Here is a 9,340-nt window from a genome sequence, read left to right as displayed (position 1 = left end):
AGACAGAGAGAGAGAGAGAGAGAGAGAGAGACAGAGAGAGAGAGAGAGAGAGAGCAGAGAGAGAGAGAGAGAGAGAGAGACACAGAGAGAGAGAGAGAGAGAGAGAGAGAGAGAGAGAGAGAGAGAGAGAGAGAGAGAGAGAGAGAGAGAGAGAGAGAGAGAGAGAGAGAGAGAGAGAGAGAGAGAGAGAGAGAGAGAGAGACAGAGAGAGAGAGAGAGAGAGAGAGAGAGAGAGAGAGAGAGAGAGAGAGAGAGAGAGAGAGAGAGAGAGAGAGAGAGAGAGAGAGAGAGAGAGAGAGAGAGAGAGAGAGAGAGAGAGAGAGAGAGAGAGACAGAGAGAGAGAGAGAGAGAGAGAGAGAGAGAGAGAGAGAGAGACAGAGAGAGAGAGAGAGAGAGAGAGAGAGAGAGAGAGAGAGAGAGAGAGAGAGAGAGAGACAGAGAGAGAGAGAGACAGAGAGACAGAGAGACAGAGAGAGAGAGAGAGAGAGAAAGAGAGAGAGAGAGAACCCGTATTTAGCTAGTAGGAGCTAAAAGTTCTCTTCCTTTATTAACAGGTATTGGTTCATGTACAAAGGAATGCTGTTTGTTATATTTAGTATCCAACACTGCTAATGAACCCTGTACTGGAGAGAGACACATTCATGATTCACACTTATTTAGGAATTTCCCTCTACATTCAATACTTACAATATGCACACCTGGTATTCATCATTACGTGCACCTGTTAATCTTTATGACCTGGACTCCATTACCTTCATCATTCCCTCCTCTTTATATGTCACTATATGTCACTTGTACCGGAAGGTTGCAAGTTCAAACCCCCGAGCTGACAATGTACAAATCTGTCGTTCTGCCCCTGAACAGGCAGTTAACCCACTGTTCCTAGGCCGTCATTGAAAATAAGAATTTGTTCTTAACTGACTTGCTTAGTTAAATAAAGGTAAAATAAAATGTAAAAAATAAACTCTCCCATGTTCACTTACCAGTTGGTATTATCGGCTTACTGCCTTATGTCGTGTTCTTGGTTTTGTTTTATTAAAACGTTTCACCCGCTTCATTACACTGTCAAGAAAATGTATAATTTAATATAATATAATATAACCCCTCATTCCAGATTAACCAGGCCAGATAGACAAGAGGAACGACAGCGAGAGCGCATACTAAAAAGTAATATTACTTACATTTTATATGGTGGAAATATAAGTACATGTCAGAGTTGGAAAATATTCTGTCCCCATGACTTTTTCCACATTTTGTTACGTTGCAGCCTTATTCTAAAACAGATTAAATAAAACATTATCCTCAATCTACACACAATACCCCATAAAGCAAAAACAGGTTTTTAGAAACATGAGTATTCAGACCCTTTGCTATGAAACAATTGATCTCAGGTCTATCCTGTTTCTATTGATCAATCTTGATGTTTCTACAACTTGATTGGAATCTACCAGTGGTAAATTGGACATGATTTGGAAAGTCACACACCAGTCTATATAAGGTTCCACAGCTGACAGTGTATGTCAGAGCAAAAACCAAGCCATGAGGTCGAAGGAATTATCCGTAGAGCTCCGAGACAGGATTGTGTTGAGATACAGATCTGGGGAAGGCTGAGAGAACAATTATGCAGCATTGAAGGTCCTCAAGAACACAGCCTCCATCATTCTTAAATGTATGAAGTTTGGAACCACCAAGACTCTTCCTAGAGCTGGCTGCCCGGTCAAACTGAGCAATCAGGGAGAATGGCCTTGGTCAGGGAGGTGACCAGTAACCTGATGGTCACACTGACAGAGCTCCAGAGTTCCGCAGTGAAAACAGGCGAACTTTCCAGAAGGACAGCTACGTATCTCTGCAGCGCTCCACCAATCAGGCCTTTATGGTAGATTGGCCAGACAAGTCACTCCTCAGTAAAAGGGACATGACAACTCACTTGGAGTTTGCAAAAGGCACCTAAAGGACACACAGTCCATGAGAAACAAGATTCTCTGGTCTGATGAAACTACGATTGAACTCTTTGGCCTAAATGCCAAGCGTCACGTCTGGAGGAAACCTGGCACCATCCCTACGGTGAAGCATGGTGGTGGCAGCATCACGTCTGGAGGAAACCTGGCACCATCCCTACGGTGAAGCATGGTGGTGGCAGTATCACGTCTGGAGGAAACCTGGCACCATCCCTACGGTGAAGCATGGTGGTGGCAGTATCACGTCTGGAGGAAACCTGGCACCATCCCTACGGTGAAGCATGGTGGTGGCAGTATCACGTCTGGAGGAAACCTGGCACCATCCCTACGGTGAAGCATGGTGGTGGCAGTATCATGCTGTTGGATTGTTTTTAGCGGCAGGGACTGGAAGACTAGTCAGGATCGAGGAAAAAAATGAACAGAGCAAATTACAGAGAGATCTTTGATGAAGACCTGCTTCAGAGGGCACAGGACCTCAAACGTGGACGAAGGTTCACTTTCCAACAGGACAACGACCCAAAGCACACAGCCAAGACAACAAAGGAGTGGCTTAGGGAGAAGTCTCGGAATGTCCTTGAATGGCCCAGCCAGAACCCAGACTTGAACCTTTATTTTATTTATTTGTTATTTTACCAGGTAAGTTGACTGAGAACACATTTTCATTTGCAGCAACAACCTGGGGAATAGTTACAGGGGAGAGGAGGGGGATGAATGAGCCAATTGTAAACTGGAGATTATTAGGTGACCGTGATGGTTTGAGGGCCAGAATGGGAATTTAGCCAGGACACCAGGGTTAACACCCCTACTCTTAGAATAAGTGCCATGGGATCTTTAATGACCTCAGAGAGTCAGGACACCCGTTTAACGTCCCATCCGAAAGACGGCACCCTACACAGGGTAGTGTCCCCAATCACTGCCCTGGGGCATTGGGATATTTTTTTTAGACCAGAGGAAAGAGTGCCTCCTACTGGCCCTCCAACACCACTTCCAGCAGCATCTGGTCTCCCATCCAGGAACTGACCAGTACCAACCCTGCTTTGCTTCAGAAGCAAGCCAGCAGTGGTATGCAGGGTGGTCTCTGGAGAGACCTGAAAATAGCTGTGCAGTGACGCTCCCCTTCCAACCTGATAGAGCTTGAGAGGATCTGCAGAGAAGAATGGGAGAAACTCCCCAAACACAGATGTGCCATGCTTGTAACGTCATACCCAAGAACATTCGAGGCTGTATCACTGCTAAAGGTGCTTCAAGAAAGTACAGAGTAAAGGGTCTGAATACTTAAGTGAATGTTATATTTTTTTACATTTGCAAACATATATAAAAACCTGTTTTTGAGAAAAAACAAGATTTAATACATTTTTGAATAATGCTGTAACGTAACAAAATGTCAAGAGGTCTGAAAACTTTCCGAATGCACACGCTGAAATGTACAACAATCGGTTGTTCTCGTATATGAGGCATATTTCTGCCTTATATACAAATATAAACTCAGCAAAAAAAGAAACGTCCTCTCACTGTCAACTGCGTTTATTTTCAACAAACTTAACATGTGTAAATATTTGTATGAACATAACAAGATTCAACAACTGAGAAATAAACTGAACAAGTTTGACAGACATGTGACTAACAGAAACAGAATAATGTGTCCCTGAAGTAACAGTCAGTATCTGGTGTGGCCACCAGCTGCATTAAGTACGGCAGTGGATCTCCTCCTCATGGACTGCACCAGATTAGCCAGTTCTTGCTGTGAGGTGTTACCCCACTCTTCCACCAAGGCACCTGCAAGTTCCTGGACATTTCTGGGGGGAATGGCCCTAGCCCTCACCCTCCGATCCAACAGGTCCCAGAAAGCTCAATGGGATTGAGATCCGGGCTCTTCGCTGGCCATGGCAGCTGACATTCCTGTCTTGAAGGAAATCACAGACAGAACGAGCAGTATGGCTTGCGGCATTGTCATGCTGGAGGGTCATGTTAGGATGAGTCTGCAGGAATGATACCACCTGAGGGAGGAGGATGTCTTCCCTGTAACGCACAGCGTTGAGATTGCCTGCAATGACAACATGCTCAGTCCGATGATGCTGTGACTCACCGTCCCAGACAGTGACGGACCCTCCACCTCCAAATCGATCCCGCTCCAGAGTGCAGGCTTCGGTGTAACGCTCATTCCTTTGACGATAAATGCAAATCCGACCAGCACTTTTTGCCAGATTTAACTGGTCCAGCGACGGTGGGTTTGTGCCCATAGGCAACGTTCTTGCCGGTGATGTCTGGTGAGGACCTGCCTTACAACAGGCCTACAAGCCCTCAGTCTAGCCTCTCTCAGCCTATTGTGGACAGTCGGAGCATTGATGGAGGGATTGTGCATTCCTGGTGTAACTTGGGAAGTTGTTGTTGCCATCCTGTACCTGTCCCGTAGGTGTGATGTTCGGATGTACCGATCCTGTGCAGGTGTTGTTACACGTGGTCTGACACTGCGAGGACGATCAGTTGTCTGTCCTGTCTCCTTGTAGCGCTGTCTTAGGCGTCTTACAGTACGGACATTGCAGTTTATTGCCCTGGCCACATCTGCAGTCCTCATGCCTCCTTGCAGCATTCCTAAGGCACGTTCACACAGATGCGCAGGGAACCTGGGCATCTTTCTTTTGGTGTTTTTCAGAGTCGGTAGAAAGGCCTCTTTAGTGTCCTAAGTTTTCATAACTTAGCTTAAGCTGTTAGTGTCTTAACGACCATTCCACAGGTGCATGTTCATTAATTGTTTATGGTTCATTGAACAAGCATGGGAAACAGTGTTTAAACCATACAGGCATACAGCTTGGGTTCATTTGCCCTTTTATGGTCAAAATACCCTTTAACTTGTAGATATTTTATCAAAACTGGAAAAGAACACACATTGACTTGACAGTTAAAATACAGTTCTTACAATGAAGATCTGTGAAGTTATTTGATTTTTACAAATTATCTTTTGAAAGACAGGGTCCTGAAAAAGGGACCTTTCTTTTTTTTGCTGAGTTTATGTGCATATGTACTAAATAATATGTACTAGAGGTTTATGTACTAATATGTACTATATAATATGTACTAGAGGTTTATGTACTAATATGTACTATATAATATGTACTAGAGGTTTATGTACTAATATGTACTATATAATATGTACTAGAGGTTTATGTACTAATATGTACTATATAATATGTACTAGAGGTTTATGTACTAATATGTACTATATAATATGTACTAGAGGTTTATGTACTAATATGTACTATATAATATGTACTAGAGGTTTATGTACTAATATGTACTATATAATATGTACTAGAGGTTTATGTACTAATATGTACTATATAATATGTACTAGAGGTTTATGTACTAATATGTACTAAATAATATGTACTAGAGGTTTATGTACTAATATGTACTATATAATATGTACTAGAGGTTTATGTACTAATATGTACTATATAATATGTACTAGAGGTTTATGTACTAATATGTACTATATAATATGTACTAATATGTACTAAATAATATGTACTAGAGGTTTATGTACTAATATGTACTATATAATATGTACTAGAGGTTTATGTACTAATATGTACTATATAATATGTACTAGAGGTTTATGTACTAATATGTACTATATAATATGTACTAGAGGTTTATGTACTAATATGTACTATATAATATGTACTAGAGGTTTATGTACTAATATGTACTATATAATATGTACTAATATGTACCACTAGAGGTTTATGTACTAATATGTACTATATAATATGTACTAATATGTACTATATAATATGTACTAGAGGTTTATTTAAAATGTACTTTATAATATGTACTAATATGTACTATATAATATGTACTAGAGGTTTATGTACTAATATGTACTATATAATATGTACTAGAGGTTTATGTACTAATATGTACTATATAATATGTACTAGAGGTTTATGTACTAATATGTACTATATAATATGTACTAGAGGTTTATGTACTAATATGTACTATATAATATGTACTAGAGGTTTATGTACTAATATGTACTATATAATATGTACTAGAGGTTTATGTACTAATATGTACTATATAATATGTACTAATATGTACTAAATAATATGTACTAGAGGTTTATGTACTAATATGTACTATATAATATGTACTAGAGGTTTATGTACTAATATGTACTATATAATATGTACTAGAGGTTTATGTACTAATATGTACATATAATATGTACTAGAGGTTTATGTACTAATATGTACTATATAATATGTACTAATATGTACTATATAATATGCACTAGAGGTTTATGTACTAATATGTACTATATTATGTACTAATATGTACTATATAATATGTACTAGAGGTTTATGTCCTAAAATGTACTTTATAATATGTACTAATATGTACTATATAATATGTACTAGAGGTTTATGTACTAATATGTACTATATAATATGTACTAGAGGTTTATGTACTAATATGTACTATATAATATGTACTAGAGGTTTATGTACTAATATGTACTATATAATATTACTAAATGTACTAATAACTATATAATATGTACTAGAGGTTTATGTACTAATATGTACTTGACTAGAGGTTTATGTACTAATATACTATATAATATGTACTAATATGTCTAAATAATATTACAGGTTTATGTACTAAATGTACTATATAATATGTACTAGAGGTTTATGTACTAATATGTACTATATAATATTTGAGGTTTATGTACTAATATGTACTATATAATATGTACTAATATGTACTATATAATATGTACTAGAGGTTTATGTCCTAAAATGTACTTTATAATATGTACTAATATGTACTATATAATATGTACTAGAGGTTTATGTACTAATATGTACTATATAATATGTACTAGAGGTTTATGTACTAATATGTACTATATAATATGTACTAGAGGTTTATGTACTAATATGTACTATATAATATGTACTAGAGGTTTATGTACTAATATGTACTATATAATATGTACTAGAGGTTTATGTACTAATATGTACTATATAATATGTACTAGAGGTTTATGTACTAATATGTACTATATAATATGTACTAATATGTACTAAATAATATGTACTAGAGGTTTATGTACTAATATGTACTATATAATATGTACTAGAGGTTTATGTACTAATATGTACTATATAATATGTACTAGAGGTTTATGTACTAATATGTACTATATAATATGTACTAGAGGTTTATGTACTAATATGTACTATATAATATGTACTAATATGTACTATATAATATGCACTAGAGGTTTATGTACTAATATGTACTATATAATATGTACTAATATGTACTTTATAATATGTACTAGAGGTTTATGTCCTAAAATGTACTTTATAATATGTACTAATATGTACTATATAATATGTACTAGAGGTTTATGTACTAATATGTACTATATAATATGTACTAATGTGTACTATATAATATGTACTAGAGGTTTATGTACTAATATGTACTATATAATATGTACTAGAGGTTTATGTACTAATATGTACTATATAATATGTACTAGAGGTTTATGTACTAATATGTACTATATAATATGTACTAGAGGTTTATGTACTAATATAATATGTACTAGAGGTTTATGTATAATATGTACTAATATGTACTAAATAATATGTACTAGAGGTTTATGTACTAATATGTACTATATAATATGTACTAGAGGTTTATGTACTAATATGTACTATATAATATGTACTAGAGGTTTATGTACTAATATGTACTATATAATATGTACTAGAGGTTTATGTACTAATATGTACTATATAATATGTACTAGAGGTTTATGTACTAATATGTACTATATAATATGTACTAATATGTACTATATAATATGTACTAGAGGTTTATGTACTAATATGTACTATATAATATGTACTAATGTGTACTATATAATATGTACTAGAGGTTTATGTACTAATATGTACTATATAATATGTACTAATATGTACTATATAATATGTACTAGAGGTTTATGTACTAATATGTACTGTATAATCCTTATATGCTCATATGTTACAATAACTATTTTATCTTCTACTATATACAGCGCATTCTGAAAGTATTCAGACCCCTTCCCTTTTTCACATTTTGTTACATTACAGCCTTACTCAAAAATAAATAAAAACATACTTTTTTTTCCATCAATCTACCCACAATACCCCATAATAACAAAGCAAAAACAGGTTTTTACCATTTTTATGTCTTTGAGTACAGTTTGGAGATGACTGAAGTTAGCAGGTCAAATTCTTAATTTTTTAAATATCATGACAATACCCACAATACACTGTCAAATGCTCATTTGCGATCAATGAACAAAAAACAGTTAATTTTTCAGGTCTTTTTCTCCCCTTGAGGCTTTGCCACCTATAATTGTTCAATAATTCTCCAAAGTCAAAATGACAGATTTTTATGTTTTAGATGGGTCTGAAGATAATATATCTAACGTAGGTTCTTGTTAACATTACATGTTTTGAACTTCTATTTGCTATTTATGGCCTGTAGGCCTCATTGACCTGAGCTCATACAACTATTTATGGCCTGTAGGCCTCATTGACCTGAACTCATACAACTATTTATGGCCTGTAGGCCTCATTGACCTGAGCTCATACAACTATTTATGGCATGTAGGCCTCATTGACCTGAGCTCAAACAACTCGTTTTTGAGTAGAAAAAAGCATAATGTCTGGATTATTTTGACTATAACAAATACTCAGATGAAACATATTGTGCTATTTATCACAGACTACTTTGTGTCAACGTTTAACAAGGACTCTCTCCTCCTCACCAGTGTCATGATCAAAGATATGATCAAGAGCCTCACATACAGTATATCGTTTGGTCATTGTGCTGCCGCAGAATGAATTGTGGGCAAGGCCTCAAAAAAGCTTTATATACCAGAGCTGAGAGAAGAGTTCTAGATATTATTGAAACAATGTTGCGGTTGTTTATGAGAATGCTAACAGGTGGGGTTCCCGTGGGGGAAAGATTCTATTGGGGAAAGGTTCCTTTGGGGGAAAGATTCTATTGGGGAAAGGTTCCGGTGGTGGAAAGATTCTATTGGGGAAAGGTTCCAGTGGTGGAAAGATTCTATTGGGGAAAGGTTCCGGTGGTGGAAAGATTCTATAGGGGAAAGGTTCCGGTGGTGGAAAGATTCTATTGGGGAAAGGTTCCGGTGGTGGAAAGATTCTATTGGGGAAAGGTTCCGGTGGTGGAAAGATTCTATTGGGGAAAGGTTCCGGTGGTGGAAAGATTCTATAGGGGAAAGGTTCCGGTGGTGGAAAGATTCTATAGGGGAAAGGTTCCGGTGGTGGAAAGATTCTATTGG

The sequence above is a fragment of the Oncorhynchus tshawytscha genome, linkage group LG02, assembly GCF_018296145.1.
Source record: "Oncorhynchus tshawytscha isolate Ot180627B linkage group LG02, Otsh_v2.0, whole genome shotgun sequence".
In the NCBI taxonomy this organism is placed as follows: Eukaryota; Metazoa; Chordata; class Actinopteri; order Salmoniformes; family Salmonidae; genus Oncorhynchus; species Oncorhynchus tshawytscha.
Note: the sequence above shows the minus strand (reverse complement) of the source record.